Source organism: Myotis myotis, unplaced genomic scaffold, assembly GCF_014108235.1.
Source record: "Myotis myotis isolate mMyoMyo1 unplaced genomic scaffold, mMyoMyo1.p scaffold_m19_p_3, whole genome shotgun sequence".
NCBI classification, from domain to species: domain Eukaryota; kingdom Metazoa; phylum Chordata; class Mammalia; order Chiroptera; family Vespertilionidae; genus Myotis; species Myotis myotis.
In genome coordinates this window covers 6,373,495-6,398,645 of record NW_023416335.1, presented here as the reverse complement: position 1 = coordinate 6,398,645, position 25,151 = coordinate 6,373,495, and the positions used below count along the sequence as shown (strand labels likewise).

At 46.6% G+C, this 25,151-nt stretch overlaps 1 protein-coding gene, 1 long non-coding RNA gene and 1 pseudogene across 4 annotated transcripts in view; 2 read left to right on the top strand and 1 right to left on the bottom strand.

Annotated features, from left to right (window-relative positions):
• LOC118651888 overlaps positions 1–12,835 on the top strand; it is a 52,809-nt gene extending 39,974 nt beyond the window's left edge. The window contains exons 1-6 of one of the 3 annotated variants that reach the window (XR_004966363.1): positions 5,091–5,280; positions 6,568–6,763; positions 6,833–6,933; positions 7,984–8,081; positions 8,465–8,626; positions 11,863–12,835. This is a non-coding gene — a long non-coding RNA (uncharacterized LOC118651888). Of the gene's footprint in view, positions 1–5,090; positions 5,281–6,567; positions 6,764–6,832; positions 6,934–7,983; positions 8,082–8,464; positions 9,149–11,862 lie in introns of those variants that run through there. The other 2 variants (XR_004966361.1, XR_004966362.1) reach the window with 2 other exon arrangements.
• Positions 12,836–12,979: 144 nt separating this feature from the next.
• On the bottom strand, positions 12,980–13,578 carry LOC118651887 (annotated as a pseudogene).
• A 7,067-nt stretch (positions 13,579–20,645) lies between these two features.
• ACSL1 (acyl-CoA synthetase long chain family member 1) overlaps positions 20,646–25,151 on the top strand; it is a 59,963-nt gene continuing 55,457 nt past the window's right edge. Inside the window, exon 1 of the mRNA XM_036300791.1 lies at positions 20,646–20,799. The gene's annotated coding sequence lies outside the window, so the exon portion shown is untranslated. The remainder of the gene's footprint in view (positions 20,800–25,151) is intronic.

Sequence of the window (25,151 nt, the reverse complement as noted above, 5' to 3'; positions counted from 1 at the left end):
TCAAACATCTTCTAGAGACTCACAAAACTAACCTGAAAATATGAGGCAGAGGTTAGTAGACTTACTAATTCGGTGCCTCTCTGCCAAGAAATAGTTGCTCATTTTGGGCTCCTCTTACAACAGAACAAAACTGAAAATAATTTCATGGCTTTTCAATGTAAAAAGTCCTCAGTAGTCTCATTCTACATCCCCTGTCCACCCCCAAGTAACTGAACATGAATTTTTGTTCATTCTTGATCGGCTGGGATTGGAGGAGGGAACCTGACAGGGGTGAGTGGAGCTGGGCTTTCCTGAACCCCTGCTCTGTGCTTCCCTCTGTGGTGATGACAGAGCTAAAAGAGGAAGCCCTCCTGTAATTCTTCGGTTATCTTGGCCCAGGGATCTATTTTAGGCGGCAGTTTCCACACTCCCTCTGTCAGCAACCTCTCTAGTCATTGAACTAGATTTTGAAGGTGTGTGAACAATGGTTTTTAGAGTGTGAATCCCCTAAAGGCTGATACCATGTTTGATTCTCGCTGTTCAGCGAATGTTTAATTTATAAGTATATGATGCATGAATAAAACCAGCTTTGATGGCTTCATTTCAGTCTTATTCCCAACACAAATTTTACTTTCTCTATTTTCCCCACAAAAACTGCCTTTTTTCTCCTTCATTTTTTCCATCTCCCTCTTCCCAAAATCTGCAGGTATCAGTTCTTCCATTGAAAATTCCTCTCTACTCTCCGTTCCTACCTGTTCATGACCTAGTAGCTTTATCTAGGAAAGACCGTGTGATTTGGTGGTTAGAAAGCACAGGCTGCCTGAGTTCAAATTCTGATCCCACCACTTGTTTGTCAGCTCTGTGGGCCTCAGTGTCTTCATCTGTAAATTGGGCCTAATGGTAGAAACTTCGTGATGGGGTGGTGAATATAAAGTACCCAGCATGGGACCTGACAGCTGAGGAAGGATTCAGTAAATGCTCACTGTTAGTGATGTTGCCTAAATGGGATTTAGGTAGGCGGGTCTTTCTTTGTGGTCTTTGTCCGCATCTAGACTTGATCATCTGAGGAGAAAATGGATAATTGGCCTGTGAAGAACAACCTGGAAAAATGGGCTGTTTGCCTCCGAGAAGAGGTGACTGAGAAGGGTAACAGCTCCCACTAGCCCAGCACCTGCCAGCTCTGTGAGTGCTTCCTGTGTCTCAGCCCCTTTGATCCCACAGCAACCTGACCATCTGCTCAGAGTGAACAGGCAAATTGCCAAGATTCAGTGTCCCTCCTTATTAGCTCTATCATTTCCCCCTTAAACAGAAGAAGCTGCAACCTAGGTACACAATTTGTCCAGGGCCAAAAACCAAGTAGTGACAAAGCCGAGTTGAGATTCCAGGTCTTAGGGGGGGTCAATCTAGGACCTTTCAGAGACAGAGAGCTGCTGGTTCTTTATTTCCACCTAATCCACCTGCTTCTGGGGCCTTGCTTCCTAATCAACGCCCAACCACATCCTTTCACACCCTGGACACAGTCCTGGACACCACAGGTGCAAAGCCCGAGTGTGTCTACCCCTCCTCACGTAGATGGCGGAGCTTGAGAATAAGTCACCAGCCCAGACCAGGTCTGGCCACGACTGCTTGACTCAGGTGACTTCCTGAGGGACCTCGTTGTCAGACCTAAAGAACTGATGGCTCTCTCCCAGTTCTCATCTCTAGCTGGGCACTTCCTCCTTGGGTCTGATCCCTTGCCCTGTCTCATCTCCAGGCCATGGGGAGACTAGTCTTATTCTGAATCTCAGTTGTCAATGGCCTTGGCACCCAGCCTGGCCCCAGCTCTTGAACTTTAACTGACCCATAGTGTCATTTCCTTCCATAAACAGACAGATTTCAGAGAACAGAGCTCCCTCCTCTTGGCTTCTACGCACTAGAAGGCTGCCGGCACCCCCCAGTCCTAGACCTTGACCGTGTGGTTACTGATTCTCTTTTCCCCACCACTTCAGAAACGAGAGCCTACCTTCTTTCTTACTCTCCACCACCCATTTCATGAAAAGGCCCGTGATATTTTGCACACAAAGTAGCCTTGATTTCAACACAACCATGAGATTGCTAATGCTTCTCTATGGAGTAGAATTACACTATCTATTCCAACTGTGACATTGGGCAAATCATTCTACTGCTCGGAGACTTTCCTTCTAGTTAAAATGGGCATTATATTAGATGACATCCTTCTACCATAAAACTGTGAATCTGTGAATTCAGAGCTGAAATTCTCTTTATTTTATGTTACCTGATGACTCTGAGGACCTAAGCATGGTTATAGGGCTAAGGACTTTAAGTAAGTCTGTCTGTCTTCCAGGAGGAGATTCTGAAAACTTTGTCCACCATGGACAAGGAGCTCTAGTCTTTATTTCCAACTCATATCCCTTATGCTATTGCTTGAGAATGACCTTCCTGTCTACATAAGCTATATTATATTAGTCTTTGTGTGTGTGTACTTTCAAAACTACCTTTAACACTTTTGTAAAACACCCTCAACTTTGTCTATTCAGCTACTTGCATGAAAAACATTCTAATTTATTTCAACCTGAACATGGTTTGAAGACCTACAACAATGACAGTAACCTCTACAATGCAATTCACCTTGATGCTAATATGGAACATTGAAGTCATAGGATTTCCACAATTACCATGTTGCCTCAATATATACTGCAGTTGTTGGCTAAATGATTAATTGTCATGGTTCCTCTCTCATTTATGCTTCTTAGATATCTTCCACCATATCTCTATAGAAGCTTCATTCATTTCGTAACACACCAATTCAACAAATAAACTTTTGCAATCCTCATTTACTCCTATGCTTTTTTAAAATATATATTTTTTTATTGATTTCAGAGAGGGAGAGGGAAAGAGAGAGAGAGAAACATCAATGATGAGAGAGAATCACTGATTGGCTGCCTCCTGCACACCCCCTACTGAGGATCGAGCCTGCAACCCCAGGCATGTGCCCCTTGACTGGTATTGAACCTGGGACCCTTTGGTCTGCAGGCTGACGCTCTATCCACTAAGCCAAACCAGCTAGGGCTTACCCCTATGCTTTTACCAAAAAATGAGACCCACATACTTTTTTGGTCTTCGCATTCCAGAGCATCTGTTTGACATGGAAAATTAAATCATCCCATGTTTATAGGCATGTCAATTGGTAGAAAAATATGAATTACTGCCTAGATTTCTTTATCCAGAACAATACTATATTTTCTTCTACAGAGATTGACTCAGCAATCCTAGGAACACAACCAAATTAATTTCCCACTCCCTGCTGCATCTTGGGGAGGCCATCTGACTAGTTCTCAGCAATGGAATGTAGAGCAAGGATACTTCCACTTAGGAGCTAAGAAGTTCTCGTCCATTTCCCCCACTTGTTGACTGGCTGGTAATACCAGGATGATCTTGAGACCTCGTGTTGAGATGATGGCAGAACTACAGGAAAGGAGCTGTGCTACTGAATTATCTCGTGCAAGGCCACCTGCCTAACACCTGCTTGGACTGTGAAGACAGTCATGAGAGTTCTGGGTTGCCTGAAGCTAGCAGGTCTGGCTAAATGCATTCCTCTTATCCTGTAAGTGAACAAATTAGAAACTGCAGAATCCCCAGGATAGGTAGGCGGCTACATGGCACAGCCAAAGGCGATGCCATGCAGATGATTTAGGAAACTTCCTCTCACTCTGCCTTTAAGTAATAATTGCCATTCCCTGCAAAACAAGAAGGGGGCTCAGAGCCATGAATGCACTCTCTCCCCTCAGGCACCTTTGCTGCTCACCCACGGTGCCAGTCCCACCTGCCAGAGCTCAGAAACCTGCCCTGCTCTCCCTCATGTTGGCATTTTTGAATACAGCATACGGGCTCTCCCATGTGACATAATCTCAGAACCAAAACCAAGCATCCCCTATCTGGCCCTTCTCACTTCTTTCAGACCATTCAGTAAACAGAACCTGGTTTCTTTCAAAATAACACAGTTATCTAATTTTCTTCATGAGTAGCGAGGTAAGCAATGCTGCTGGCTCTCCATGACCCAGTTTCCTGGGTGCATTTAAGGCTTTTCCTCTTACACTTGTGTCCACCACAATCTCACTTCTTAATGTGACCTCTGGCTCTTCTGTTTAATGTGCTTCCTGTTTTTTCTGTGTTACTTACAAACGTGAATGCCTGGGGTCCTCCTCTTCGTTGCTTCTAGCCCATTGCATCTTCACTCCCGTCCGGGCCTCTTTCCCTGTGGTTCCTCGGAAATGTAACTCACATCTTTCCTCTCGGGTCTGTCTTTTCTCTAAGAGAAGGGGTTTAAGGAAAGAGTGCAATAATCCTGAGTGTACCGTTTTTCCTCCCCTTTACCACAGTTGGCACCAACTGTGTTCCTGAACCCCCCCTCCTGGTCCACGCCTCTTACAGGATAACCTAAGCACCGACCTCTGGTTGCTAAATCAAATCAAACAACATAATAGCCAATTTTGTCTTTATTTTCTCATACTTCTTCTAACATTTAAATTTCTCCACCAGTCAGTTAATAAATCACTTTGGAACACTTTGCCAGGAGCTTTGAGATGGGAACAGAAGAAATACTAACAAGCTCACAAGTGACGTGTGAGCCTCGTTTATATGAAACCATTTGAGAATAAGATAGTATATAATACTAGCCATCTAGTGCAATAAAAAGCACATTCAGAATTGCAGAGGGGAGAGAGCAGTGTGTGCTGGCTAAAGAGAACGTTTTGTGAAGTTGGGATTTGGCCTTTAATAACTGTTAGGTTAGGGCAATAGGAAGAACACGCATTACATATGTGGGGAATACCATGAACAAAAGCAGAGAGGCAGAAAAAATAGGAATAGTCACAGTGGGTCCTATTTATCTCGCACCTATTATGTGCCTTGCGCCATGCTGCGCTTTCTGTAATCGTTAGATTTAATCCTCACAACAATCCTGGGATTATGGGGTGGGTATTTCACAAGTAAGAGAACTCAGGGTTAGAGAAGTACACATGTCAGGCTCATGACTCAGTGCCGTGCTCCACCCACTGCTTAGGAAGGTGGGGCCGTTAAGAGGAAGGGCACCACTCTGGACAGTAGAAGGCAGTCAAGCGGGCCGATTGGTGAGGCTAGTTTAGGAGACGCTGGGTGTTGAACAAGGATGCTGGACCTGATAAGTCACAGGAGACTGCTGTCGGTTTTTTAGCACGCATGCAGCATGCCACACATTGGAGTTGACTAGATACGAGTTCAAGGCCATATTCCACGTTAGCTGTATGACTCTGGGACACAGAGGTAAACTTGCTGGGACTCAGTTTTCCCATTTGTGAAATGTGTTTAACAGTAGTGTCGATTCATAGGGTTGAGAGGCTTAAATGAGGTAGCGTATTTAAAGCTTCTACTATAAGTACTTGGCATATAGTAAGCACTTGATAGATGAAGCTACTGCTACCAAGACAGTGTTTAAGGAAGATAATTCAGAGAGAAACAGCTACCAGACTCTCCCCTGGAGAGATGTGACGAGATGGCTTTCGATTCTTGGGATGAGAAGAGACAGGTAGCAATGAATTTATGAACATGGTAAGGGTGAGTCCACAGGACTTGGTGACTGATGGAGGGACAAAGGGACAGGAAAGCCCATCCGCACAAATTCAGGAGGATTTGAGAAGTGAGATAACATGACCAGAAATTAGGAAGTGAGGGAGGACGTTAGGCTTGGGGGGTGGGGGGTAAGTTAAGTTTTGGGTATTTTGAGTTTGAAATGATGACAACACAGCAGGGAGCATGTACTAGAAGCTTTGGCAAAAATGGTTGGCTTTTTGGAAATGTAGCTTTGGGGATTCTTTTAGTAAGTGTATTGAGAATATAAAACTGAACTGGTGTCCAGTATAAAGCGAGAAGACCAGAGGACCAGGGTTGATCCTGGGGGTGCCCACAGTCAAGGAGCGTGAAATGGGCGAGGAGTCATGGAAAGTCATAGGAAAGGAGCAGAGGGAGATTGGGCAAAAATGTAGATCACAGAAGTCCTAACAGGGAAGGGACTTTCCGAAAGGAGGAAGGGACCCACCAGGCCCAGGGCTGCTGAGGGCAGAAAAGACTGAGGGGATTGGGAGGGGACTTCTGCAGTTGGCACAGTGCTGGCATGGGGCCCAGCCTGGGGGGCACCAGCGGGGGTGAAAGCCAGCAGGCAGGCCCATTCCTCTGAGATGTAAGTCCATGGGAGAACCAGGCTGCGGCTGCGAGGCCAGGACCACCAGCAACCCTCTGAGGGAGCTTCAGTTCAGACCAGCCCTTAGCACGGCCCGTCCTTCACTGACATGCCTCCTTCCCATGATCACGCTCACAGTCTTGGTCTGACCTCCATTAAATTTTCTCTTCTCCTTTCAGTTTCACTATTGCTACTACACTCATCAACCTGACCCATGGAACCCCAGCCCCACCATTTCTGATGATGTCATGGCTCCTACCTTTCACAAACACATCTAAGATGTTCTGTTTCTGTTTCAAAGGCATCATCAGGAATGCAAGTTATTTCACCTTGCACCAATAAATAAAATGCATTGATTTTTTGGTTTGACACAGGCATCTACAAGATGACAGTGCTGGCTATTATCACTGTGGGTTTCAGATCACTCCTCACAAACACTCTCTGAGCTCCTGCGCCTCTTCGCTGGAACTCCATCAGTAGCTGCACCAGCTGTTACTTGGAACCTGACCGGGAAACAGCCTCCCGGCCCAGCCCACTGAGAATCAGCCTTCCCCCGCGGAGCCCCTCCAGGTGGGTTTCTTTCCCTTTGCCCGGGTTAAGCCTAGGACTTCCAGTTACTTCCCTCTCTCTCCTTCCCAGACTTGCTCCCTGCTTTCCACCTCCACCAACAAATGCTGAGTGCCAGTGACCAGCGTAGACACAGTGCTGCCTTATTTCCCTTCTTTTGTTGGTTTTACCTGGTAAGTTGGCCTGAGTTAACTTCATTTCACATTACCTTATATCAGACAGATCAGAAACCCTGTCTAATTCAGTGCGTCTAACTAGCGGTCACCCTCTATACTCCAGTATCTCCACAGTGTCCTGGAACACTTGGGACTTTATAAATGCTTTTTGTTGATGAGTTGATAATTGGGGTCACAGATAGCCTCATTTTTCTCCCATTTCCTGCAAACACATCTCAGGTATCAACTTTCTTCACTGTGAGCAGTTCTGAGTCCCCGTCTTCCTTCCAGAGAGTTTCAGGAAAGAGCCTCTTTCTTAATAACTTGTATCATGATGTCTTCATGCTTTCCTTGCACTCACTCTGCCTCTGGCAGGTACAACTGCATCCTGATTGGGAGAATTCTCCGCAGACTAGCTTCTGGTGATGCACATTTCAAACTAATTCCTTCTGGTTCCGTATACCACAGAACACAGTCATGTCCTATGTGACCTCTCGTCCTGGCCTCTAGCATCACAGCACAGGGTGAGTCAGCCAGCAAGCCAGAGCAGTATTTCTGGAAGTCACTTCTACTTCAGGAAGCCCAGTAATAACTTCACTGTCTGCTGAAGTGACTGAAAACCACATCAGCATATCCCTGTCCACCAGAAATTGTATCTTGTGATTTAATTTCCCCTTAACAGGATCTCCAAAGTGTCCATACCATTCCAATGACACCTGACACAGGAGAAATGTGATTGAGGGGAGGTTGAAGTGGAAGAGTACAGTAGACTTAACCAATCGCAGCTAAGATCTCTTGCCCCTGAAAATTTACAGAACACACGTACATATGAACACGTTCTGGGTCCCTCCTGGTGCCTTGACAGAAGGTGTCATTGCTAGTGAGGGGCTCTGAAGCTAAAGCTTCATCAAGTGCATAGAAAACCTACCTTTCTACTCCACGTCTCTAAGTTCTGTTTCCTCATCTGCAAAAGAAGAGTGATATTTGCTTTGCCTATTTGAAACTAATGAAATCATCTAGTTTTTAAAACCGCTTTATATTATTGCTTAATTATCATTGCATCATCAGGGCTTGCTGTCACATTATTTACCCAAATTGGCTACAACAACATCTCCCTTCCCACATCCTCTTCTTACAAAACACGTCGACGCTCCTCCCGTTGAGAGGTAGGTTCTCTGATCCCTCCCTTTGTGTTCGGGTGGGCTTGTGACCACAGCAGAAGTGGTGATATGATCCCCAAAGCTAGGTCATAAAAGGTGATACATCGTCTACCTGGCCCTGTTGGGATGCTTGTTCTTGCAACCCAATAGCTGTGAGGAAGCCCATGCTATAGAGAAGGCCACATAAAGAAGAACAGACAGCTTGGCCAGAATGGCTGGGTGGTTGAATGTTGACCTATGAACCAGGAGGTCATGGTTCGGTTCCCAGTCATGGCACATACCTGGGTTGTGGGCTCAATCCCTAGTGCAGGGTGTGCAAAAGGCAGCTGATTGATGATTCTCTCTCATCATTGATGTATCCCTCTCTCTACCCTCTCCCTTCCTCTCAGAAATCAATAAAAATATTAAAAAAGAAGAAGGAAGAGGAGAAAGAGGAAGAGGAGGAGGAGGAAGAGGAGAAGAAGAAGAACAGACAGCCACCTCCAATTTCCCAGCTGGGTGATGGTGCCATCTTGAAAGTGAACCCCCAGTCCCAGTTAAGCTGACACTGAGTGAGTAAGGACAAGCTGTAGATTCAGGAGCAGGATAAGTGACTGTTGTTTTAAGCCTTTACATTCTGGAGAGGTTTGTCACGCAGCAATAGGTACCTGATACATCACCGATCCTCCTACTCTCTGCGTGACCACACTTCACAGTTCCCTGCCTCTGTGCCTTTTCTCATTCCTTTTCTTCCATCAGCGTGTCCTCTTCCCATTGAAATCTTATGGCTCCTCAAGGTCTCATTCAATTGGCACTCCTTCCAGGAAGCCCTCCTCATTGTTCCAGTTGGTTGTGATCTCTTCCCCCTCAGAACTCTTGGAAAACTTTGTTTCTACCACTTATATAGCACTTATTGCCAGGATTGATAGCCAACATATTTAGCAACTGGCTAAGCCAAGTACTGACCAATCAGAAGGGAGGCCTCCTGAGTTCGCAGCCCTGTGATTTCCTTGCCCGGCAGCCAAGCTGGTTCCACACAGACTTAGCTCCTCTTCCAGCCTGCAAGCACCTTCAGGGCGGGGCACCTCATCTCTGTAAGTGTCCCCTCCCCCATGGGTCTTCCATGTAATATACTATAGATGTATATTGTTGGATGAGTAATTTGTTGAGACTTAAAAAAAAAAATCTCTGACTAGTAAACGAGAAGGTCCAGAGAGAATACCTAGGGAGCAAAAGGAGTTTAAAACTTTAAAACTACAAATAACTGAGAAATAAGGTAAATCTCCTGAAACCAGGGCCGTGAAGCCCCAGGATCTTTGACCTGAGAGCTTACCGATCCCTTCACTGGTTCTCACACTTTTGTGTGCAAAAGGATCACTTGGGGAAAATGAGTGTGGGTGGGGGCTGGGGGAGAGAATGTGGATTCTGGGTCCCGCCCCCAGACATTCTAGATAAGTAGGTCTGGGTGGGGCTGATGAAATCTCCTCCGTAACCAGCTCTCCAGGTGACTCTGATGCTGGCATCAGAGGACCACACTTTCGGGAGCCCTGCTTATTCAGGACAAGGGAGCAAAAGGAGTTTATTCCTCTTGCTGTAGACCTGTGCCCTTTGAACTGGCTATGGGCGCTGGACTGCCGCGTGTGGAAGAGGCAACATGGTCGGAAGGACAGAGAAGTTGGGAAAGCCATACTTCAGGTCTGTCTTTAAGGAGAATCGCTGCTGTAATCTTTGGGTGGTGGCAACATGAAACAAACACTGCATGGAGATCAGCAGACAGACAAGTTGCCTGGTTGGCTGGGGAGTCTTCTATCTGGGGGTGTCCTGATGTGGGGTGACCTGTTTCCTCATAGTCGAGTAAATTGTTAAGGGTGTGACTCGCTCTGTGAGTTTAGCCTCCACCCTTGGCTACCCGGTTCCTACCAGTCCAACGTCTAATTTCATTCACTCATAACCCCAGAGCTCACATCAGAACCACAGATTCTAATATCAGATTATCTACTTCAACTCTTTTTTTTTCCAGAATAAAATCTAGATAGTTCTGAATCCTTCAACTATTTAGGAAAAAATCCACAGTCTTTCCAGTTTTGTTCTTCCAGCTTCAGGCTCCTCATCTCCTAGCATCCTTCACCAAAGAGTGAGTCTGCCCTGGAATCTGAGTGTCGGATGAGGTCTCAGAGCCGCTGCTTATGCCTGTGACCTCACCCTGTGATTCCTAAGAGGTGCTCCCCAGCCTTTGACATTTCAGCATCTTCCTGGAATAAAAACTGAGGGGTGTTCTTTAAACAGCTTTCCACCACCAGCATCTTCCCCATTTAGAAGGGGAAGCAGTGAGCAGTGAGCAAGTACCACTGCTCTCCATGAATTATTGTCACCCTCAAATTATTCAGGAGCTGTGGAATATATCTATCTTATGTAAAATTTGGGGGCCTTTCAGAAATACTCTTTATCTTCTCTAATCCTTGTGCATTGAAAAAATTTTATAAATATCTGCCCAGAACATAATTTTAAAATCTGACTTGGCTTGGGGTGGTAAACACACAATACAGATGATAATGTATTGTAGGATTGTATACCTGAAACCTGTATACTTTTATTAACCAATGTCACCATAATAAATTCAATTAAAAACCTAACATCTCTGAAGTGGTTGAGATGCTGTGGAATTTGAATGCTGGAATAGTGTGCAGTGTTGTACAAATGGAACCACAAAGATGGACAGTCCTATCATTGCCACAGACTTTCCTTATGACAGAATGCAGACGTCCTGTCATTGGTCTTCAATAGCGGCGCTTTGTTGATTTTGTTCACCATGTGAGCATTTGTATCAACATTGTACAAAGTACTCTTTACCACAAGTTCATTTCCTTCTACACAACACTGTGAGGCAGGTGTGCGTTTAAGATCAAGAAGCCAAGGCACTTAGAGGTTGTATCTAAGGTTACAGAGCTAGTGAGTAACAATCGGGGCCTCGACCCAGGACCTCAAGGCCAGTTCCAGGGCACATTCCATCCTGTCACGTGGTGCTCGCTCTGTGTACGGGCTGAGCCAGGCCCACACAGCTTGTTGTTGAGACAGCCTGAGAGCAGCCAGGAGTATGCACCTTGCAGACCTCCAGCCCCCGGCAGCGTAATGGGCCCGGCACCAGCCGCTGTCCTCTGCTCTAGAATCCATCTCTGCCTCTGCTGAGCTCACCGTTCCCACAGGCTGCTCCTGGCCGATGACTGGGTGTGGCAGGGGCGCTAGGAACAGGCCCCTTCCTGGGACACATGGGACTCCTCTCACTGGAGACTTTGTCCTGGGACCTCCTGGCCTTGCTCAACTTTCCTGAGATCGCATGGGGGCCAAGGAAGGCCACTCACCTTCCTTCCTCTCCTTCTCTCCAGGCCAAGCCCGTTAAAGTCTGCAGGGAGCTCCCTGTCTGCAGCTCCCTAACCAAACCCTTGGCTGCTGCTTCTCAGACCCCACATTATCACAGGCTTCTCATTCCTTGTGCGGACCTAGCTCCAGGCTCAGGAACCAGAGGAGAACCTAGTGTTCAGACTGTCCAGTGAGGTAGCAGGTGAACCAGGAAGGCAAGAGACAGACAGATTAGGCCAATTTCAACATGCATGACAGTGCTGGGCTGAATCTTTCCCGAGACATGGAATCTTCCGGGAAAGTAGACACTGCTGTGGGCATGTCGCACGGCAGCCTTGAAGTGGTGGGAAGAAGTGGCAGTTCCTGAGTGGGGGGTCCCCGATGAAGCCCCGGTTCACCGTGGAAGACCAGTTCTTTCTGTTTGACCTCTGTATCCCTCTTGTTTCCAAAGCCGTCGTCCTGTCCTCCAGACCTGCTCTTGTTGGCCTTGGCAGAACCTGTGAGGTGGAAGAGCAGGCAGCTCTGATGAATACTCGTTAAAGAAAAATGTCTGTGCTGAGTCCGCCGGAGAGGAGATGTCAGAAAAGACATTAGTCTTTGTCTGTATCTGTCATTCGAAGAAGGAACCAATTTCAAAATCATATCTCACACTTTCTCCTCCCCTGAGTCACGGAGCAAGCTTACCATTCCTGTGTTCACTCACTGAACACAGACTGAGCCCTACCGTGCCCGGGGGCTGGGATTCGGAGAAGAAATGCTGTCCATGGAGCCACTGCACACGTCAGGGAACGGGGACAGCGGAGGGGATCTAGGGAGACTCCGAGATTGAGACAAATCAATTCACCAACTCAATGGAACACCAACTTCTTTTTAACTTTGCTGATAAACATTTACCATGGTGGCAATGCTCTCATTTTAGAAGCACACAGCAATTCTCCTCTAGTGGATCCCTAATTACCCAGGTGTGGCTGAGGACAGCCGGATGCCGATGTGGGCGATGGTGGCACCGGCATCATCAGGCTGCCTTTGCTGGTCCTCAGGTTGTGTGGACGGATAGCTGTGCTCGGGGCTGTGATGCTCAGAGTTTCCACTTCACCGTTTTTCAGCTCCCTGGAGCTCCACGCAGTCCCCAGTGTCTTGAGATGACCAGCGGGGCAGAGGGGATGGATTTGCACGCCAAGAAGCAAAGTTGTACAACACCCTTTAGTTTGTCTCGCCCAAGAGCCACATGAGGCACTTGAACACTTGAAATATTGTTAGTCTGAATTGAGATGTGCTGTATGTATAAAATACACAATGGATTTTGGAGACCAAGTTTAAAAAAAAGAATGCAAACATCTCTCTGAAGTTTTGTTACGGATTACATGTTGAAATATTATTTTTGGACATACTGGGTTCAATAACATATTAAAATTAACTCCATCCGCTTCTTTGTACTTTTTTTGTAAACTGGGCCATTTTAATAACTGCAGACATGTAAACTGTGAGCTCGTACTCGGGAACATCACAGTAAAGGAGCTTTCCTGATTGGTGCACAGTCTTCAATAATTATAAGGAGTTACTTGCTGTCAAACCAGTAAGACTGCATTTATGCATCCATCGTTTTCAGGATGGCTGGTAACCCGGGCATATTTTCACATCACAAGGCCCAACTCACATTCACCTTGATGACAGTGCTTTTGCTGATAACACCCAAAGTTGTATGAAGTGGGGATGAGGGTTTCTTCTTTACATAAAATACTGGCAGGCCAAAGGTGGCCTTCAGTGCAGGCTGTGTTACATGGGCCTGATGAATCTTTCAAATTTAGGTGGTTTTCAAATAAAGCCACCTCCAACAAAGCAGACTTTGGTAACCAGCCTCTTCGACACTTGCTTTTTTCTCTTTCCTGTTTGGATAACGTTTAATACCCCTGTGTCTCCCTGGGCACGGACTCTGGCTGCCCATTGTGCCACTCTCTCTTTTCGTTTTTGTTTCATCCCTTTGGAAAGTGCTTTAGCTGGGGTGGGTCCCTCTCTGCCCAGCAGATGAGCAGGGACTGCACGCTGGGGACTCTTCATCATTCTTTTGTTTGGTGTTTCTCTTCTCACGCTTCCTGATGGTCCCTCTCATTTGTGTCTCCTCAGCACTGCGCTGTGCAGGGTAGAGCTTAGCCTTCAGACCACACATCTTATTGTCCTTTCAGTCCCATGTCATTAACTCTTACTTATCTTGATTTTTTTTGTTGTTAGCAGATTTATGAATCCAGTTTTTCCTAAGACTTTTGAAAATTCCTACTCAGTTCAATGATATGATCTGAAAATTGCTCAGAAACCTGTGTTTTAGAGTAAGTGTCAGAGTCCTCTCCACCAATCTCTCTGAAGAGGAAACATTTTTGCAAAAAGTATCAGAGTAAGACAGTGACCCTATAAATGACCAACTTGGAATGACCGTTAAAGACCGGATTACAATGCAAATGACAGATTTGTTTTTCTCAACACATTTTAGTGTAACTCGAATTGCAAATAAAAACATTTTATCAGGACATTGTAGATTCTTAGAAATTTTATACAATTCCTATAATATTTCTTTTAATAACAGTAATATGTGCATATGAATATAATACAATTGTTACTGTTATTTGACAGTGCTTTCCATATAATTTTAACATATCAAATAGACTTAATTAGTTTAATTCCCCTCTTTTACAGAGAGGAAGAGACATTCTTTGAAGTGTTTCAGGGATCCTGATAAATATTCTCAAAGTTATTTTCAGATTAAGAAAGACTCATTTTTGAATTTAGGGAAGTTTGTCAAACATATCAAAAGTTTTAAAACATTAGGTCCAATGGGATCATAGGTCCTTGTGACATATATTGTTTGCTTATTTAGTCACGGTGACAAAGACTGCTTACCCGTCTGATCACAGTGACAGTGCCAGCCTAGGCCCTGTCTCAGGATCCCACACTCAGGGCCATGTGAATAGAGTGACTGCTGTCTGGGCAAGCCCGCCAGAAGACTGCCTGCAGGCTGGTGCGCTGGGTGACTGCCGCCAGTTTCCACCCTCAGTTGTGTGCGCCATTGAAGAATATCTGTTAAATGCCGATACAGAAACCTTCTTCTACAGTAAAGTTTATTTGGAGAGGGTGTGGCTGGAGAGCTGTCCAGTGAGAAAAGCAGGAACAGGTTTTGAAGGACATCCTAGAAATTCTTATAGAGTTCAAATTTTACTGGTTGACATTGAGAAGTTAGTTGAATTGGAAGATTGGGATACTTAAAATTTACTAGAGGCCCAATACACGAAATTCATGCAAGAGTAGGCCTTCCTTCCCCCGGCTGCCGGCACTGGCTTCCCTCCGGCATCCGGGACCCGGGCTTCCCTTGCAGAGGAGGCCCCACCCACCTGCCGCAGCCCGCTGGTCGGTGGCCTGGGCCTTCCTCTTTGGGGCGATCGTGGAGCCCCCCCTATTGATTGCCCTGCCAGCCAGTGGCCTGGTCCTCCCTCTGCAGTGCCATCATGGGGCAATGGCTGGGCCCCGACCAATCGCATTGCACCCACCTTAGCTGACCTGGCACCAGTGGGTGTCATAGCGTAGTCCTGGATGGTCGTCCAGATGGTCATTCCGCTATTCGGCCATTCGGTCAATTTGCATATTATGCTTTTATTATATAGGATATTCAACATCAAGACATAGAAAGTCAGGTGTTGTGGGAGAGCAGGATGAATTCTGGAATCCCTGACTTTATCCAGTAACTATGCTGGAGCAGCACTGCATGCTGGGAGAGGGCCTGACCAATGAGGCTGGGAGAACTCCATCATAAAGTTAATGAAGTCAGTGGATCAAGTGCACTTAAAAAAGAAAAAGGATGTGGGAGAAGAAAGGACCATAGCTTAAATAGAGAGGACCATGTGATAATTATCAGTACTTACAGAAAAGTGTTCTTTTGGTGGAAATATCCTTCTTCCTTATTGCTGGAAGTCCAAGAGAGCTGTACTAGCAAATCTGAGCAGTAGCACAATAATGCTGAAAGAGTCCTGCCGACTATGGATGTTAACACAGCTTCACTAGGGCCCTCATTCACTGAAGGTGCTAGCCACGTATTCACATAAATGTTTCCGCAAAATTTGCAAAAGATAATTTAGCTGTAATCAGTTAATACTGTTGCCATTCTCTGCTCCAAGTCCCCTCTATCACCATCCTCCCTTGGGAGTGCTAAAATGGCCAGCTCATATTTAGAACCCAGCTAAGGGAACTGGGGTTGGAATATATTACTTTGGGATTGGGGAGGTATATTTATGGGCTTTCCAGTTCTTGCATGTATATTTCTAACCTTCCCATGTTCCCAGAATTACCTCTAGATTCTCTTTCAACTCCCCAGCATCTTATGCCCAGAGGGCCTGCAGTCATATCTCCTGATCAGCCTGTCCTAAGGCATCTGGAAGTATGTGGGGAGTAAAAGAGAAACCAGGATGAACTGTACATAGTCAGAAGTTATACTATTGAAAATTATTCTGATCAGCACTTATTTAAAGTGAAAATGGATTCAGTTCTCATCAATGTCTGATCAAAACTGTCAATTAAAAAAATTCCATCAACCCTGTGGAAGGAAAGAATGCATTTTCCGTTTCTTCTCTCTATAGAAAATAGTAACAATGTCTTCCTCCCAAAAATCCATACCCCAGGCTTATCATGAGAAGAATATCAGTCAAATCCCATTAGGACATTTTACAAAATTAAATGACCAGTAAGTACCCTTCTAAGTGGTCAAGCTTCCCCAAAACAAGGATAATCTGACAAACTACCATAGCCAAGAGGAGCAATTTTTCTGTAAGTCTAGAACTGTTCTATAAATAAAGTTTATGAAAAATATAATGTAAAGAAGCAATTAACGAGTATGCAGCCAAAAGGTAGAGTCTAAAAATTATTACAAAGGTAGGAGAAAAGAATTAATATTTTTTAAGGTTATTTTTCTGGATTTTGTGAAATTTATGGTGTTATACATTTTTTGTGTTATAAACTTTTTAAATTTGTATTTTGCTATATTTCTGTTTTCATTCCAAAAAATTTTTGTTTGTATCCAACTTTATATTTGTAATTTTCTTAAAGAGGTCCCCTAAATTGTGTGAACTTCAGACTCCACAAAATCTGGCTCCACCCTTTGTTGCCATTGATCACATATGAATATATAGAAAAATGTGTCCAATTCAGAAACCGAGTGCCTACGATGTGTAAATACTATACTAGGACTTGCAGGGAAGTGGGGGTGTATGAAGATTAACAAGCACTTATAGCTTCATGGGAGAGACAGGTATCTGTCTAATGTAGACGTAGCCTCAAAACAAACTGAGTGACAAACACCCAGCCACTGACGCCAACGCTTTCTTTAATCAGCCACTTACCAAAATGTGGAATTAGAAGCACATTGGCCATTATCAATTGATACAGCTCTACTTCAGATGGCCCTGCTTAAAAGCAATGGGCATAGGAGATCAATAATAGTAACAACTTTGCAGTTGGCAATCACAAGTGGGATCTTTGGAGACAAGACCATTGTCAACCTGTCCCTCAGCTTGTCCCCAAAAGGACTTCGACTCTCTTTAGCTTCTCTAGTAGATTGATCAATCAGTTTTAGGCAGATGTAGATTTGGATCTAGCAAGAATTAGCCACAAAATTTTAATCAATCCAAAAACGTAATGGGGTGAGAGCAACTTAAAAAGAGACTCAAACTTCCATTAGGAAATTTGTTCCACTGCAGCCTCCAATTGGCTCTTGTTCACTTGGCTAAAGAGATGCTTGGCTAAAAGAAAGTAGAAAAAAGGGTTTAAGTCTCCTACTTCCTTTCAAGTCCCCCAAACGGAATCCCCAACTATGGAGTCTGGAACTTTCATTAATGAGAACACTGAGGCCATGGGCTGTCGGTCCTTGCAACACCCTTCTGTGTTAGGTTATTATTATAGGAATAAGACTGTTATTATAATAATACTAAGACTTTTATCCCTGTCTTACAGAGGATGAAATGGGGCTTAATGCAAAGTAGCTCAACTCCCAAACCTGTGTTCTTAACCACTATGCAGTCCTGCCTCTCATCATACCCTCTGTCTGGTGGTCATAAGACAGCCCTTCAAACCGTGAAACTTCTATATATACAAAAGGCTAATATGCAAAGTGTCCCCTTGGGCGTTTGACCGTGAGAACAGGGGTTCGATTGCTCACTATGATGTGCGCTGACCACCAGGGGGTGGCACAGAACATGGCGGACGACCAGTGGCAGCTTTGGCATTCGGGTGGCGAGGGAAGGAGGAGGCAGGGAGGCAGGGAACCTGATTGGCTCTGATCACTGGCCAGGCCTAGGGATCCTACCTGTGCATGAATTTTGTGCACTGGGCCTCTAGTTTTGGGATAATTAGGGAGAAATGTGTGTGTTTTTAAGTGTTAGTGCTGAAAGGAACCTGAGAAAATATTTAGTCTAGCCCTCTATTTCCAGAAGAGGTTGCCTCCCAACGTCAGGATGGCTCTGCCAGAGGGGACAGAATCCAGTTGTGATGCCTGGTTGTGTGCCTTTCCCACCCTAGAGCTGCCAACCACCAGCACTGAGGGCTGAACCCAGGGAGGGGCATGCGGTTGGGAGAAACATGTTTTGGAGTGGGGAGGGGTAAGGGGAGAGCCAGTGACAGTTGTCACATGTTATGAGTTGAATTGTGTCCCCCCTCCCCTCCAGATTTATATGTTGAAGTCGTAACCCCCAGTACCTCCGAATGGGATGTTATTTGGAGACAGAGTCTTTACAGAGGCAATCAAGTTAAAATGAGGTCATTAGGGTGAACCCTAATACAATATGACTGGTGTCCATATAAGGAGAAATTTGGACACAGACACACGCAGAGGGAAAACCATGTGAGGAGACATAGGGAGATGACGACCATCCCCAAGCCCAAAAGAAAGGCCTGGAACAGATGCTTCCCACACAGCCTTCTGAAGGCACCCCCGCTGTTCACACCTTGATTTTGAACTCGTAGACTCCAGAACTTGTGGGACAATACTTTCCTGTGTTTAAGCCACCCAGTCTGTAGTCCTTTGTTATGGCAGCCCCAGCAAACTGATCCAGCACAGAACTTGGGAAGTGCCTGAGGAGGCACCAGGCTGAAGGACTGGTTGGAGAAGAGGAAAAAGGAGAGGCTAAAATGATGAAACCCTGGGTGGGGAGAGAGAGACCTGGGCAGAGAAACCAAGGATTAGCCAAGTGGAAACCCAATCAAAATGAAAGTGGAATCCATTTCTTCTTTTAATTGACGAGTCTAGGTCTGGACTATCTCAGTGTAGAAAGGGACCTAGAAGAACACAGCTGTTACAGAGGCCACTGGAGTGTGGGCTGCCCTCACCTTCACGGTGCCACGGTGCCGGCACACTGCGGAGAAACAATTACTGCCACCACGTCCAGATGTTCTGGAGAGGTGAGGAGAGCCAAGGCAAGTCCTCAGCGTATTGGAGGGTGGAGCCACCTGGAATGTGCTTGAGGCCTCCATGAGCACAGTCATCCCCCGTTACCAATGGGGGATTGTTTCCACTGAGGATACCAACATCTGTGATGCTCAAGTCCCTCCTATAAAATGGCATGATGTTTGCATGTAACCTGCACACATCCTCTCATATACTTTATTTATTTTTTAAAATATATATTTTATTGATTTTTTTTACAGAGAGGAAGGGAGAGGGGTAGAGAGTTAGAAACATTGATCAGCTGCCTCCTGCACACTCCCTACTGGGTGTGTGCCCGCAACCAAGGTACATGCCCTTGACCGGAATTGAACCTGGGACCCTTCAGTCCGCAGGCTGACACTCTATCCACTGAGCCAAACCGGTTAGGGCCTCTCATATACTTTAAATCACCTCTAGATTACTGATAATACCTAATGCAATGTAAATGCTATGTAAATAGTTATTATGCTGTATTATTTAGGGAATAATGACAAGAAAAAGTCTGTACGGGTTCAGTACAGATGCACCCATTTTAGGCCTAATTACACAGTATACACATCAGCAACATGACTTTGTTCCCCTGGAATATTTTTAACCCATGGTTGACTGAACCTGCTAAACCACTTATACCAAGGCAATATATTTTCTTTTTTATTCATCATAAGAAAAAATTTAAAAACTTTATTATACTTATTTTACAGTTCAGTATTGCTTTTATTTTGAAACACAAATATATTTTCGTGGTTATTATATATGTGCACGCTCTGGAGGCAGGTTGCCTGAGTATCAAGTGTAGCTTTGCCCTCACTAGCATTCAACCTTTCTGTGCCTCAGTATTCTCATCTGTAAAAGGGGAATGATGACAGCACCTACTTCATAAGATTATGGAGATTCAATCAGATAATGTGAGTGAAGGGTTTCAATAAACGGTATCTGTCATTACCAGAGGCGTTTATTATAACAAGAATTCCTCTCAAGCCTCAGATTCAAAGTGTAATAGATAACAGCCCTCCGCCCGCTGCTGGGCACAAGCATCACTGGGACCCGGACCACCGTGATTAGAGGGTAAGGCTACTGGCAGGCCTCAGGCGCCAAGAGGAACAGTAGTAACATTTGGGATAGCAGCCTGAAAATAAATTGCATTGGCCTCTGAAAACCCCCAAGTAGGTATCGCATGGACATAGAACCCCTGAAAACCTCACAGCCAGGAAGAGCAGGGTGGAGGGACCCCAGGAACTTGGAGGATGAATGCTGCTCTTGAGCAATGTCTTCAGCTCTAACTATATACCCCGCTGATAAATCGCCCAGGGTTGCTTCATGTCCAGGGCGTTGCAGAAGTCCAGACCAGTCCTCCTGGCCAGGGGCTGTGTCAAAACCCTGTGGGGAATGTGGTGAAATCGGGCTAAAAGGGGTCGTGCACGTGGGTGCCAAAGAAAATAGGAAAGGAAAGCGCTGGGGCTGTCAGGGCCCCTTCTGCAGAGGTCCCCCCTCCAGGGCCCGCGGACAGCAGACCCCCGAGCTGGCGGGGCTCCTGCGCTGAGACACCGCAGCTCACCCTTTGCCCTTCCTCGGATTCCTTAGAAAACCAGGCACGTTCCGGGGACTCGAGCGCGCCCGCCCGCCGCCCCTTCCCCGCACCCGCCCGCCGGCCGGCCGCCTGCGCGACACACGCGCGCCTGCGTGGGAAAGCGGGCACGCGGGGGGCGGGGCCTGGGTGGGAGCGCGGCGGGGCGGGGAGGGGGCGTGGCCAGGGGCGGGGCCCGGGCGCGGCTCGCGCAGCAGCAGCAGCCCGCCCCCGCGGCAGCAGAGGCTGGTGCGCAGTCCGCGCGCAGGGGTGACGGCGGCGCCTTTAAATAGCATCCGGAGCAGGCGCGGGGCAGCCAGTGGTCTGCGGTGACAGCCGGCGGCGCAGCGGCCGGGCCAGCCGAGGAGGTGAGTGCGCCTGCCGCCGGGAGCTGCGTGCGTCCCCGTTGCGGTGCCCGCGGGCTCCGCGGGGGTGCCGGGCTGGAGGCTGCCCCGCCGGCCCGAGCCCGAGTGACGGCGGCCGCCGTGGAGGCGCGCGAGCAGCGGCTCGGTTCGTCGGGACGTTCCGCTTTTATGGCCTCTGCCCGGCGGCTGCCCTGCCCGCAGCGGCGGAGGCCTCGGTGCCGCCGGAGCCGCCGCCGCCGCCGGTGCCTGAGGCGGGGATGCCCGCACGGGCGAGGTGCTGGTTCACCGTGGGGTCCGGTGACGTGCGCCGCGGGTCCGGCCCCTGGTTGGTGCGGCGGCGGGGACCGGCCGGGCCTGGACCCGCCTGAGCTTCAGACGCCAGGGGTGGGTCCCGAGAGGCAGGGATCGTGGTCTCTCGGCCACGCCGTCCCTCCTGCACCCGCGGCCGGGCTTCCGAGAGGCGCTCCGGCCGCGCAGGGAAGCATCGCAGCCGGAGCCCGACTGCGCGCCGCTCCTGCCGCGGCCGATGCCCCGCGAGGAGCGCCTGCGGAGGGGCGCACGCCGCACCCGCAGCCGGTTGCCATGTGCAGAACCCGCGGTGTCTCGGAGGAGTGCCCGTAGCTTCTGCCCGAGGGCGGGGGGGTGGGGGTCATTCATTTAAGGAGTCTGGCTTTTTCTTTTCTTTTTTCTTTTTCTTAATTAACAAGCGGAGGTGGTATCTACTACACGGCATCGTAGCCGGAGAGAGCTGATGGATGACTGGCGTGCACAGTGCCAAAACCTAGAGACAGGTGCGGGGTAATCGGGTGCCATTGCGAACCCCTTCCCACCCACTCACTCACTTTCAAGGTTATGGCGCTTAATTAAGACAATTGTCCAAGTGCCCTTTGTCTTGTAAAGTTGAGACTTTTCAGGTCCTTTTGGGGCAGAACTATCCCCAGTGCCCCCCCCCCCTCCCCGCTGTCAATAATACCCTTCCTTTTATTCACGGACCTTTGCTTAGCAGGAGAGAAGCTGGTTAAATCTCACCGTTTCTGACACAGATTCCACCTCTGTTTTCCCAGTGTAAACAATTATTTCTAAACACAAAGCCAGTCTTCTGGTTGATTCTGCATTTGCAGGTGGAGGTGGTGGGTTAGAGTGGCTGAAAACTTCAGACTGGAGTTGACAGTCTGCTTTGGGTGTGCTTGAGAAGGGGGTGCTTTTAAAGGAACCCCGCTGCCCTTCCCATTCCTGTGGTTGTCTTGTCCTGACTCAGCTGGGAGAGGCCCTTCCCAGCCTAAATCTTGGCTCCTCATTTGTGAAAAGACTAATGTGCATGAGACTAAAGTCTTCCAGGAACTAAAATTCTGGATTAGAAAAAAAAAATAATCCTTAAAAGCAGCACACCTCACCTCCCTCCCTTAAAATAATATAGATATATTATAGACAATATACTACAGACCTCTATTTTCTGCACCTACTGTAAACAGAAAAGACTTAAAAAAAAAGAAAAGAAAAACCACCCTTCCCCCTCAGTTAAAAGTATTTGGTATATTTTCTTCCTGTCTCTATTAATGCCTGTTTTTATTATTATTACAGGCAGCCAACTAAAGAGCAATCCCTTGGCTTTTTAGATTTGGGCATTTAATTGATAGATAGTCATGACATATGCAGGGGGACAGGCGTCTAGTTATACCATACAGGCAGAGTTTCCATGGCTGTGTCTGCTTTTGGATGAAGCTTGGAATAACTGAAAGTGAACCCGCTGGCCACAGTGTCATGGTGAAGGCCCAGGTCTTGCCACAGCTCTCATTTTTTTATATATATATTTTTTTATTGATTTTTTACAGAGAGGGATAGAGAATTAGAAACATTGATGAGAGAGAAACATCGATCAGCTGCCTCCTGCACATCTCCTACTGGGGATGTGCCCGCAACCCAGGTACATGCCCTTGACCAGAATCGAACCTGGGACCTTTCAGTCCACAGGCTGACGCTCTATCCACTGAGCCAAACCGGTGCTGGCTCTCATTTTGATGTTGCTGTCTTGTGGAAAACGTCTGTGTGTTTGAGGAGGGCTTGGGGAAAGATCACATGGTTTTGTCATTACAGCTGGGAATTTCCCCATCTCTCTCCCTTCATGTTTCACTTTTCTGGGAAGAGCAAGACTATAGGAATAGGAGTAATTTCTAGAACCTTAGAGAAATGGATAATTTAGTCCACTATTCTTTTGCATTTACTGTCTCTTCTAACCAAATTCTGTTATGTTAGAATGCATTAACAATGTTTTAGGAATGGTCTCCCTTGGATGATGCCATGAATTAGAGAACTGTGTTACAAAATACAACAGAACATGGTTGGTGTTTTTTTTTAAGGCAACTCAAAACTGTTGGTATCCTAAGGCCATTCAAGCCTTACCCCCTGACAGGCTGTGGTTAGTCAGGTGGTAGATTGAAGGTGCCAGAGTTTTTATTAAACGTTGCAGTCCCACCGGTGGTCGGACAAACACATAGGGCCACTTTAACACTCACGCCTAGAGACCAGGTCTCAGCAGACAGAGCTGATCCGAAGCTGCTGGTAGTGGAGTTTCAGCATTCTAGGACTTGAGGGGCTTCTGAGAGCTTTTAACGAAATACCAGCCCTGAAGCTGGACTTGATAAACTGTAAGTACAGGCAATTTTATCAGCGTTTGTGGCCATGACCCTGAGATTGTCATTTTATCTGCAATTCCTTACCCAGCATTCTGAATGCCAACTCATAAAGTTTGGGTTGTGTAAGGCCAAGGTGACACCTACTTTGAAACAACTGCTCATACCATCGTGGCAAGAGAAAACTGTCACAAAATCTTAGTTGCGGTCATTTCTCTGCTTCTCTGCATCCTGACATTTAGAAGTTCCTGAGTGTGTTGGAGACGGCACAGGACTCCGTGTGGTGTGGCCTTTGTGGAGTGCGGAAGGGAGAAATGCGATGGCGCGTTCCCTGTAGCGTGGCCGGCAGGAGGGATGGGTGACACGTTCCTGGGACAGAGACTTCGGTGGAGTGAGGACTCCACTCCCCTGTGCTGCCTGCCTCCCCAGAAGACGTTTGGCAGGAGGCACACGTCTTATCTCCAGAATCTAAGATTTCAAAACCGGTGGCTCAGTCTAGGTATCCGGGCTAATGCTCTTCATGAATTAGTTGCCGGTCTTCACGTTTTAAATAAAAATGCGAAAGCTCTCCAATATCTAAATCAAAACCATTTGCCTCAGAAAAGCTATATATAACATACAACTTTATATTACATACTCATATTACCATAGGAATCTATGCTTATTATTAGGAAATTGGGGAACTATGAAATTAAGGTCTTAAAGAGATTCAATGCTATTCACATTTCTGTGTATTTCCTTTTTGTTTCTCTAAATATATTTTAAAGATTTTAGACATATATTTTATGTTGAAGATAAAATTTTTGATAATTTAATTTTAATGGCCTAAAGCAGTGGTTCTCAACCTGTGGGTCGCGACCCCTTTGGTGGTCGAACGACCCTTTCACAGGAGTCGCCTAAGACCATCCTGTATATCAGATATTTACATTATGATTCATAACAGTAGCAACATTACAGTTATGAAGTAGCAACAAAAATAATTTTATGGTTGGGTCACAACATGAGGAACTGTATTTAAAGGGCCAGAAGGTTGAGAACCACTGGCCTAAAGTATATTGTGAATATTTTTTTTCATGTTTTAATATATCTTTTAGAAATTAGGGCACATTCTGCTTTAAAGCTGTTGAAATTGACAGTGTTTTGAAGATTATTTTTATTCATGAATGGTTTTAATGTACTTTGGGGTTCGTGTGTTCTAGTCAAAAACTGTTAAAATAAAGATTTCATGGTTTGGAAAGATAAGTGGAAAGAAGTGAGGGCATCATGGGAATTGCCTTTTGCACCATTTCCTCACCCCGGGAGGGATTTCTGACACACGTGTTATCTGCCCACTTGCACAGTTCTGGCTCTTTGCCCTCAGGTTTGTTGAGGGAGCCATGTCCCTAAGACATAAGGCTGATGTGCCCTGAGTACGTTCTTTATTTTATTAACCAGAAAGGGAAAGTTGCTGCAGGAACTGGTTTCTCCCTCCCTGACCGCCATGGGGGCCACAGGCCAGGCATGGGCATCCCGGGGCAGGGTAGGTGATGATAACACAGACAGTACCAGGCACTGTTCGCAAGGCCTCAGAGGTGCTCACTCAGGGACCGGCCCTGCCGGTGGGCCCTGCTGTGACCCACCGTTCACAGCAGGTAAAAGGACAGGTGCAGAGGTGAAGTCACCCAACCCGGGTTGGACTCGGCTGTCCGGCTCCAGGGCCAGAGCTCCTGATTGCTTGGCTCTTCC